Source organism: Plecotus auritus (assembly GCF_963455305.1).
Source record: "Plecotus auritus genome assembly, chromosome: 1".
Taxonomy (NCBI): Eukaryota; Metazoa; Chordata; class Mammalia; order Chiroptera; family Vespertilionidae; genus Plecotus; species Plecotus auritus.
The window spans coordinates 224,793,876-224,802,679 of NC_137770.1; positions in this window are offsets into that span (position 1 = coordinate 224,793,876).

Consider the following 8,804-nt stretch of genomic DNA (forward strand, 5'->3'; position numbering starts at 1 on the left):
CAGTAGCTCAGCATTTCCCCATCATTACTGACTGTGTTCTAGCAGTGTGACCTTGCTCCCAAGAGCTTCCCATTAATAATTAATCTAGAGAGGGGTGAGATCGATGTAGAGTAAATGGATGGTCCTTCCTGTTCTACCAATTTTATGATATAGTTACAGACACTGGTACCAGGAGCTACTATACCACCAGAGGCACCAGAGGTCCCCTTGGTAACATTTTGAATGCTTTAAAGAGCGTGCATTCTTAGAATGGAGCATCAGGGAAGAGAGCTTGGGCACCTGGAGGCATTGAGACCTACTGAGCCTGTCTACCCCAGAATAACTCTGCAAATCCACAGACAGCAACACAACCACTAATCAGGCGTCATTGAAGCGTCCCGGTGTTGAGTTATCATCCTAATTACGTGCTCTCATGGTTTGCACAAGGCTCATAGGGAAGTCTTTTCTCTGTCCATACGGCCTGAGCGGGGACAGCTCAAATGTGGACAGAAGCATTTGCTCCCAAGCTGGTTCACTCACATGGCTGGCAAGTTCATGTGGACTGTTGGTCTTGGTTCCCATCTATATGGCTTCTCTTTCCTCACAATATGGTTGTGGAGTTCCAACGGTGAATGTCCCAAGAGTGTGGGAAACTGTATGGGTTTTTATGACCTAGCCTAGGAAGCCCCTTAGCATTGCTTCTGCCACATTGTATTAGTCAAATAGTCCCAAAGGGCCACCCAGGTTCAAGGGAGGGAGGGACATATACCTGGGGCACAAACCTTGATGGGACAGTGGCAAGGTTCTGAATGAGCATAGGAGATGGGAAATATCACAGACATTTCTGGAAAATGCAATCTGGCACGCTTTTAAATTTTTTTTACCTGTTAATGGTAACTTAGCAGTTAATAAAAGTTTTTCAGTTCTTCATTTTAATGAAGTCCAATGTGTCCATCTTTTCTCTTATGCTAATTCTTTGTGTGTGGTAGTTAAGAAAGTTTTGCCTATTTTAAAGTTACATGATTGTACTTAACCCTCTTCACTATCATATGAGGCAGGTACTCATGATGTTATGGGCCTCGGTTTTTACACAAGAGAACATAAGCACAGAGAGTTAAACTCTTGCGCAAGGCCTGAGTCCAAAGTTCATGATTTTGTCTCTCACCCTGATATTCTTGGCACCCTAACACTTAGAGCAAACCCCTATTCCTGCTAAACCTATTCAGATCCGGCTGGTTATCCTGGGATCATCTCAGAGCCGACTCTTCCTCTGGAAGCCTGTTTTGCTTATCTGCATGGTCCTTCCACGCCTCGGGGACAAACTGTTCTGGGAAGGCAAATGCTCTCAAGTTCCTGGATGATCTTGTAAGAAGTCATAAAGGAGAAGGCAGCTTCTTGGCTACATCAGACGGAAAGCAGGTGCAAACTCAAAGGGCTTTTGCCTTGTTCTGTATTTTTGCTGTTATTATTGTTGTTTGGTTTGGTTTAGGTGAACTGCATGGTTCCAGTCCTAATGGCCCTAAAAGTGGGTCCTATTTTTAGGATTGAACATAATTAGCTGTATAATCTCAAGCCTAACCGTGAACAGGTATGTAAGGTATGAGATGAGAATGCAACTACCTGTTTCCTGTGCTTCACCAGATTGTTGTATCAGATGAGCCAATGGACAGAAGTCGACTCTCAGAGCAGTGACCATAATGCTTCCTCACTCAGACTAGAAGCCGAAAATCCCTGCCTAGGGGCAAGCGTGGAGAACAAAGCCATTCACAAGCCAGAGCACATTTTAGGGAAACGTTGTCATCCTAGTAATGTCTTCATACATAAACACCTGTATTCTAATCGCAAATGTGTTCCCGGGCATCTGGAAGCCTGCCAACTTTTCGCAGTGGTTCATCTCCTGGCACGGACGTGACTCACTGGCAGAGGGAAGAGGCCACTCAGGACTGTGCTAGTTCATTCTGCAGTTTTCCTGTTCATACTGGTAAAGGCGAGAGGTGAGAAGTAGGATGATGCTTTACAAGATAATCATCCTTCGCCAGTTCAGAACAATTTCAGTCCTGAATTAGTGATGGTCTGTGACAAAGCAAATAAGCCCCTTCTTTTTGTTGTTGTTAATCCTCACCTGCGGATATTGTTTTTTCCATTGATTTTTTTAGAGAGAAAGTGGAAGGGAGGGGGAGAGACAGGAAGAGAGAAACAGCAATAGGAGAGAGACACATCGATTGGTAGCCTCCCACAGGTGCCCTAACCGGGTCAGGAGATCGAGCCTGCAACCAAGGTACATGCCCTTGACCGGACTCGAATCCAGGACACTTCAGTCCTCCTGCTGATGCTCTAACCACCACCAAGCCAAACCAGCTAGGGCCATAAGTAAGCTGTCTCTTTCTTTTAACTTCTGGTTTTACTTAAAGTGACAACATAATAGAATTATTGCATTTACTCTCTAGTTGCTAAATAGTAGTAAAAAAAATATATCCTGACATCAAAAGAAAATGTAAGCTCGAATCTGAACCACATGGGGAAATGGCTCATATTTATAGAGTGCTAGCTATGTGCCAGGCAGTTTTCTAAGTGCCTCATAGGGTTAACACATTCCGTTCCCATAACAGCTCTGTGAGATAGATTATTTCCTGTATCCTACAGGTACGGAAAATGAGGTGTGGAAATGGGGTTGGATGCCAGGCTGCTCTCAGAATCTTAGGTTATACCACTTTTCTATACAACATAGAATTAAATGTTAACACTGATATTTGAAAATATCAACCTAGACACAGCTTACTTGTGGCTGATAGCCTGAAGCAGTTAAACAGGAAAACCCCTCTGGTTCTGTAGCAGGGGAAGATGGGTGCTTTGTAGTGCCCAAGTGGGTCTGAGAATCAATCGCTTCTCAAACGAGGGAGGAGCCAACTCCAAATCTTACCCAATCCCAGAGCTGCCCTCTCTCCCCTAAACCAGGATGGGTGTAGTAACTTTGTTCTTGAGGCCACTCCAAGAGCAACTATAGTAAAATGACTGTGGGCCAAACGCTAACTGTGTAGGCCTGTCAGAGAGAGTTCATCGGAGGAAAACAATCCTCCTTAGACCTTGTCAGAGAAGACGCTGCAACACGGAGACGGAGAGAAGTTCTACACACGTTACAAGTGAGGCAATGTGTTCCTACTCCAAGGCAAGCAAGCTGGTACCTGAATGGCAATGAACTCCTAAAGGGGTCAGCCAATGATGAAGCACCATGGTGTTTAAAGGGGAATGAAGGCAAGACTGCAACCACAAGCTGGTGAAATGTTCCTTTGAACATGGAAAACTTGGAATGAGCGTCAGAACTAGACAGTATGTTAGTTGTAGTGGATGCATATGTAGCTCCACTCCTATTTCCTTCCAGCACTTACTTACCACTTTCAACTGTCAGAACTTGCAACTCCTTGTCTAAGCCCTAAGGTTTTCTTGAGTATCCAGAGGTGCTGGAGAATTAACCATCACCAACACCCATCACCACTCCCACACACACAGTGCCCCAACCAGTGGTGGATGGGAGATGGCAGATAGGGAGCCCAACTCCCCCCTCTCTCAGCAGGAGACTCAGATATGCTCTTCATTGTCCCCAGAGTCTCCAGCGGGACTGAGTGCCAATAACACACAGTACAAAGTTGCTTAGAAACATGTCATTTATTGACTTCCCATCTCACGTCCTTATTTCCCCATCAGAGTTTCCTGGGATGAGCTCTTAATTAAACCAGTTGTCTCAGAGTCTGTGTCTAGTAGAAACCAAAAGAAGAAAAATTAAGATAACAGTGAAAAAAAAAATAACAGTGAATAAATCTAACAAAGTTGGACAAAACCTTTAGAAAGACATTATAAAAATTAACTGAAAAACATAAAATAAGGCCTAAATAATGGTATATACCATGTTAATGGCAAGGAAAACATAATATGTCTAGATTTCCCCAAATTTGATCTATTGGAAACTCCAAATTGCAATAGGTTTTTCATGAACCTTATCATCTGACCCTAAAACTTAAATAAAGAAACAAATTGCCAAAACAACACCAAAACCCAAAGCCACCAAATTGCCAGGAATAGTCAAGATATTTCCAAAGAAGAACAAAGCATGGAAACTTGCTCAAATAGATATTAAAAGTTATTATAAAACTTACAGTTTTGAGAGTGTATTGCTGGCACAGGGATTGACAAGAGATCAGAAGAACTGAATAGAAAGCCCTTGTACAGTTAAACAAAGGTGAAAAGTGAGATGTGACCACTGTAGCAAGTCCGATCAGTGGGCAAAGGGGAATGTATTCCATAAATGATGCCAGGATATGGTGTTTTCCCATATGGAAAAAAGTGAAAGTTGAATCTCCCTTTCATATCAGATGCAAAAATCCATTCCTGATAGTTAATACATAAAAATGTCACAAGCAAAACTTTAAAATTAGTAAAGAGAATATAAGAAGTATCCTAGTGATTTGGAATATGAAAAGATGTATTAAAGGAAATATACAAAAGCATACACATACTCCCAAACCACAAAATAATAATTAATTGATTATAATAATGAAAAGTAGCAAAAAGAAGGGTAGAAACTGGAAGAATATAAACAAAGGAACTCCTAACACACTAGTGATAAAAAGGGTATAATTATTTTGTAAAGTAATTTACCTTTATCTTATAAAGCACTTTCCCAATCAGTCCTTCCGTTCTGATTCCAGATGACGCTCTCTGAGCACATGAGTGGAGTGTCACTTCCTGCACTGGTGCTGATGGGGAAAAGCCGGTGATTAGGTGATTAGGAAGGACTATTAAGAAGGATTATTAGGGAGGATGAATGTAAAGAAACAATGTGATTCAGACACAGGAGAGCTACAGTTCTCTGTGTGTCCCAATTACTCCCGAATGGAGGAGAGGCTAGCCTTTTCAGAGGCTAGGATTACATTTAATTTTCAATCAATCAACTGGTATCTACCAATTGATATCTGTGCTGGATGATTAGTGTGCAAAAACATGTAAGTACAGACCCCAGAGAATTGAAAACATATATCCACACAAAACTTACAAAAATGTGCTCTGACTGGTTTGGCTCAGTGGATAGAGCGTCGGCCTGCGGACTGAAGGGTCCCAGGTTCGATTCCGGTCAAGGGCATGTACCCTAGTAGGGGGTGTGCAAGAGGCAGCTGATCGATGTTTCTCTCTCATAGATGTTTCTAACTCTCTATCCCTCTCCCTTCCTCTTTGTAAAAAATCAATAAAATATATTAAAAAAATGTTCATAGCCGCATTATTCATAATTGTTCAAAAGTGGAAATAATCCAAGTGTACAGCAAATGAAGAATGGATAAACAATGAGTGGCATATGCATACAGTGTAATATCATACAGTCATAAAGCCAAATAAAGAACAGTGACATGCTATAACATGGGTGAACCTTGAAAACATTATACAGCTATACAGCATGAAAGAAGTCAGACACATATGATTGCATTGATATGAACTGAATATCCAGAAGAGGCAAATCAAGAGAGACAGAGAGTAGATTAGTGGTTATCAGGGGCTGGCATAACCAGGGGTGATAGAAATGACCACTGATGGGTATGGGTTTCTTTTCGAGGTGATGATGTTCTGGAATTAGATATGGTGATGGTTGCACAATTTTTTGGATATAGCTAAAATGACTGAAATTTATATGTTAAAAGGTAAATTTAATGTACATGAATTTGGACTAAAAGGAAAAATGAATCCATTCTGTTAGGCAGGATAACAGTCACTGGTAATGGTGGGGGCAAGTGACTGGAGGAGAGTGTGACAGAACTTTGGGGTGCTGATCATGTTCTGTTTCTTGACCTGGCTATTGGTTCCACAGCTCGGTTCACTTTGAGCTAGAACTGGGAACAGAAGTATACATGTTTGGATATATATATTGTTTATAATTGAATTGTCTTCCTCAAAAAGATATGTTCAAGCCCTGCTACATCAGCATGTGACGTTGTTTGGAAACATAGTCCTTGCAGATGTAATTAGTTAAGATGAGGTCACACTCGAGTAGAGTGAGAAGTCGATCCAATAGGGCTGGTGTCCCAGAAGAAGGGAACAGACACCCAGGGAACACAGCCCGGTGCAGACGAAAGCGGAGGTTGGAGTTATGCTGCCACAGACCAAGGGAGGGCTGGGGCTCCCGGAAGCTGGAAGAGGCTGGGAAGGGCCCTTCCCTAGAGACTTCAGAGGGAACGTGGCCCTGCAACACCTTCATCTCAGTCTTCTGGCCTCCAGAACCATGAGCCAATCCAGTTCTGTTAGTACTTTGTTGCAGCAGCCTTAGCAACCCAAAATGTATATTATGAAAAAGCCCTTAGAATTAAAAAGAATATGGTATATGAGACTCACTCTTCAGCAGATAGAACTTACCGGAGATGCTGCAAGGAGGCAGCCCTTACTGTGACTGCTGAGGTCAGTGAAGGCTTCTCTGGGGCTGATGCTTGAGCCAAATTTTGAAGGCTCGGTAGAAGTTTGCCAGGTGCAAACGGAACAATTGTCACAACACTGCCAGCTCCTGATAGGCAAAGCTAGTATTTTATTGAGGGAGACTGGTAGTGAACAAATAATAAATTACAAACTTTAATAATTATACTGTGGAGCTCGCTGTCCTGACAGCATTCTCACTTCATTGGACTGGTAGGGACCAGGTCATAGCTGGCACCCCTCTGCAGCCTGGTGTCTGGAGGTCATTGGTAGAGTGGACAGGCCCCCGGGCAGAGAAGCATGATCACCTTATTTTCACCCCAATGCTGTGTGGCTTAGGGAAGCCTTCTCACTTCTCTGAATCTCACTTCCTACATCTGAAAAAAGATATGGCAGGAAAAGGGAGTACCTCTAAAATCCATCCTCATTCTAAGTGGGTGAAATATGTTGTTATATAAAGAGCTTATGTAATTGGGTTAACTAAAGCAGAACCCATGGGATAGTAGTAAGTCAATGGTAATTACTAAAGTTTCACAGCAGTCTACATGGATTTTTTTTTACGGTGGTTAAATTGAGCGGTTACATTACAAACTATTACAAAGAAAGGAAGCTGCAGTCTGTGGTCTTATTTTTTCAGATTGGAGAGCGTGGTAATCCACTCTGAATGAGAAGAGCATTTGGCTCTAGCGATAGCTCCGTTTTTTGCATTTATCTCTTCTGTAGCCAAAGCTGTTTTCATTGCAGTCCTGTTCTTACTGGAATTGCTTTCATTGTTCGAAGATCTCTTAGGCTAAGGAAAGAGAGATGAATGTTCAATGCCATCCTAGAGAAAACAAAACAAAACAAAACAAAAAAAAAAAAAACACGAGAGGGCAGCTCTCATGGAATCAAAAGAACTGTGGACTTGGAGTCAGGGACCTGACTTCAAATCTCACTGCTCCCACGTCTTAGCTGTTTCTGAACCTCACTTTCCCCATCCATTGTTGGGATGAAAACCCGCTTCTCACGTGGTGGTTGTGAAGATTAAATGCACTCAGGCATTCATCAAATAGTTGTGACGATTAAATGCATTCAACAAATATTTATGGAGCACCTACATTATATATAAGAGGCACTGCAGATAAGTGATGAAGAAGACAACACCCTCAAGGAGTTTCTAGTGTAGAGGTGAAGATAGACTTGACTAGTAAGGAGTGCAATGAATGTTACTCACTTCCAATGTCATAGGGTTGGATGATGAGTAGAAGTCATCTTTAAATCAAAGGTACTAGGAGGCAGGACGAGTGTTCAGAGTGGGAAAATATAAGATGATGCTGAGGTCCTCATTGGTGCTGGCTGACTCAACAGTGAAGGAGTTGGTGACAGGACTGAAGTAACTGTGAATTTGGTAAGATCATGTTTCAGAGACAGTGCTTTCCTGAAAACATATAACTTGGTAAAATTTCTCCCAAACATAAACAAGAGCCAAAAATCATATTTAATTTCTTTTTAGATGTAAACTAAAATTGGGCTGATTTCTCTCCATCTTTTTTCCAGAACATGGAATATTTAGCAATACTTGGGATAATTTGTCTTTCAAATCTCTCTAGTGTTCTGAGTCATGTCATGTTTTATTACATCTCAAGCTACTTCTGAAAATCTGGATGACATAATTGGTCTTTGTCAAACATTATTTCTTAAGCGTCTTTAGGTGCTTTGTGGCAATTAAAATCACCTCAACTTCTGTAAACATACAGGTTGACTAGGTTGTTACCTGTTATTTGTCTATGACCACCCACTGCAGCCTCTTATTAAACTAAATAAAAGAAGGGGAGAGGTGCCATAGCTTAAAAATTAGGGTTTCAAATGCTAGTGATTACAGAGAATGTGAATTTTTCACTTGAAGCAAAATTTAAAAGGTATTATTTGGTAAACTTTGGGTATAATAAATATGTTCTATTTTTTCCTATTGTGCTGTCTGATGTGGTCCTCACTAGCCATTGAAGTTCAATTTAAATTAATTAAAACGAAATATAATTTAACATTCAGTTCCTCATACTCCTAGCTACATTTTAAGTGTTCAATAGCCACATGTGACTAGTGGCTACATATTATACAGTACGGAAATGGAATATTCTTCTGTTATCACCAGAAGTTCTTCTGGATATCATTGCCTTAGACAGGCTAGTGGGTAAGAAGAATTAAGAAGCATCCTGTATGAAATGGGGTTTTCTTTACTTCTGTCATGAGAAGAACATGAGGAATTTTTAAAGTTACTTCTAGAAATATATCCTTAAAAACATAGGGATGCAGCTAATGGTTAATGAACAAGAGTATTTCTCATGGCATTATTATAGGAATTAATGTAGAAGTCCACAGTAGGGGGTAATGGTTTATGG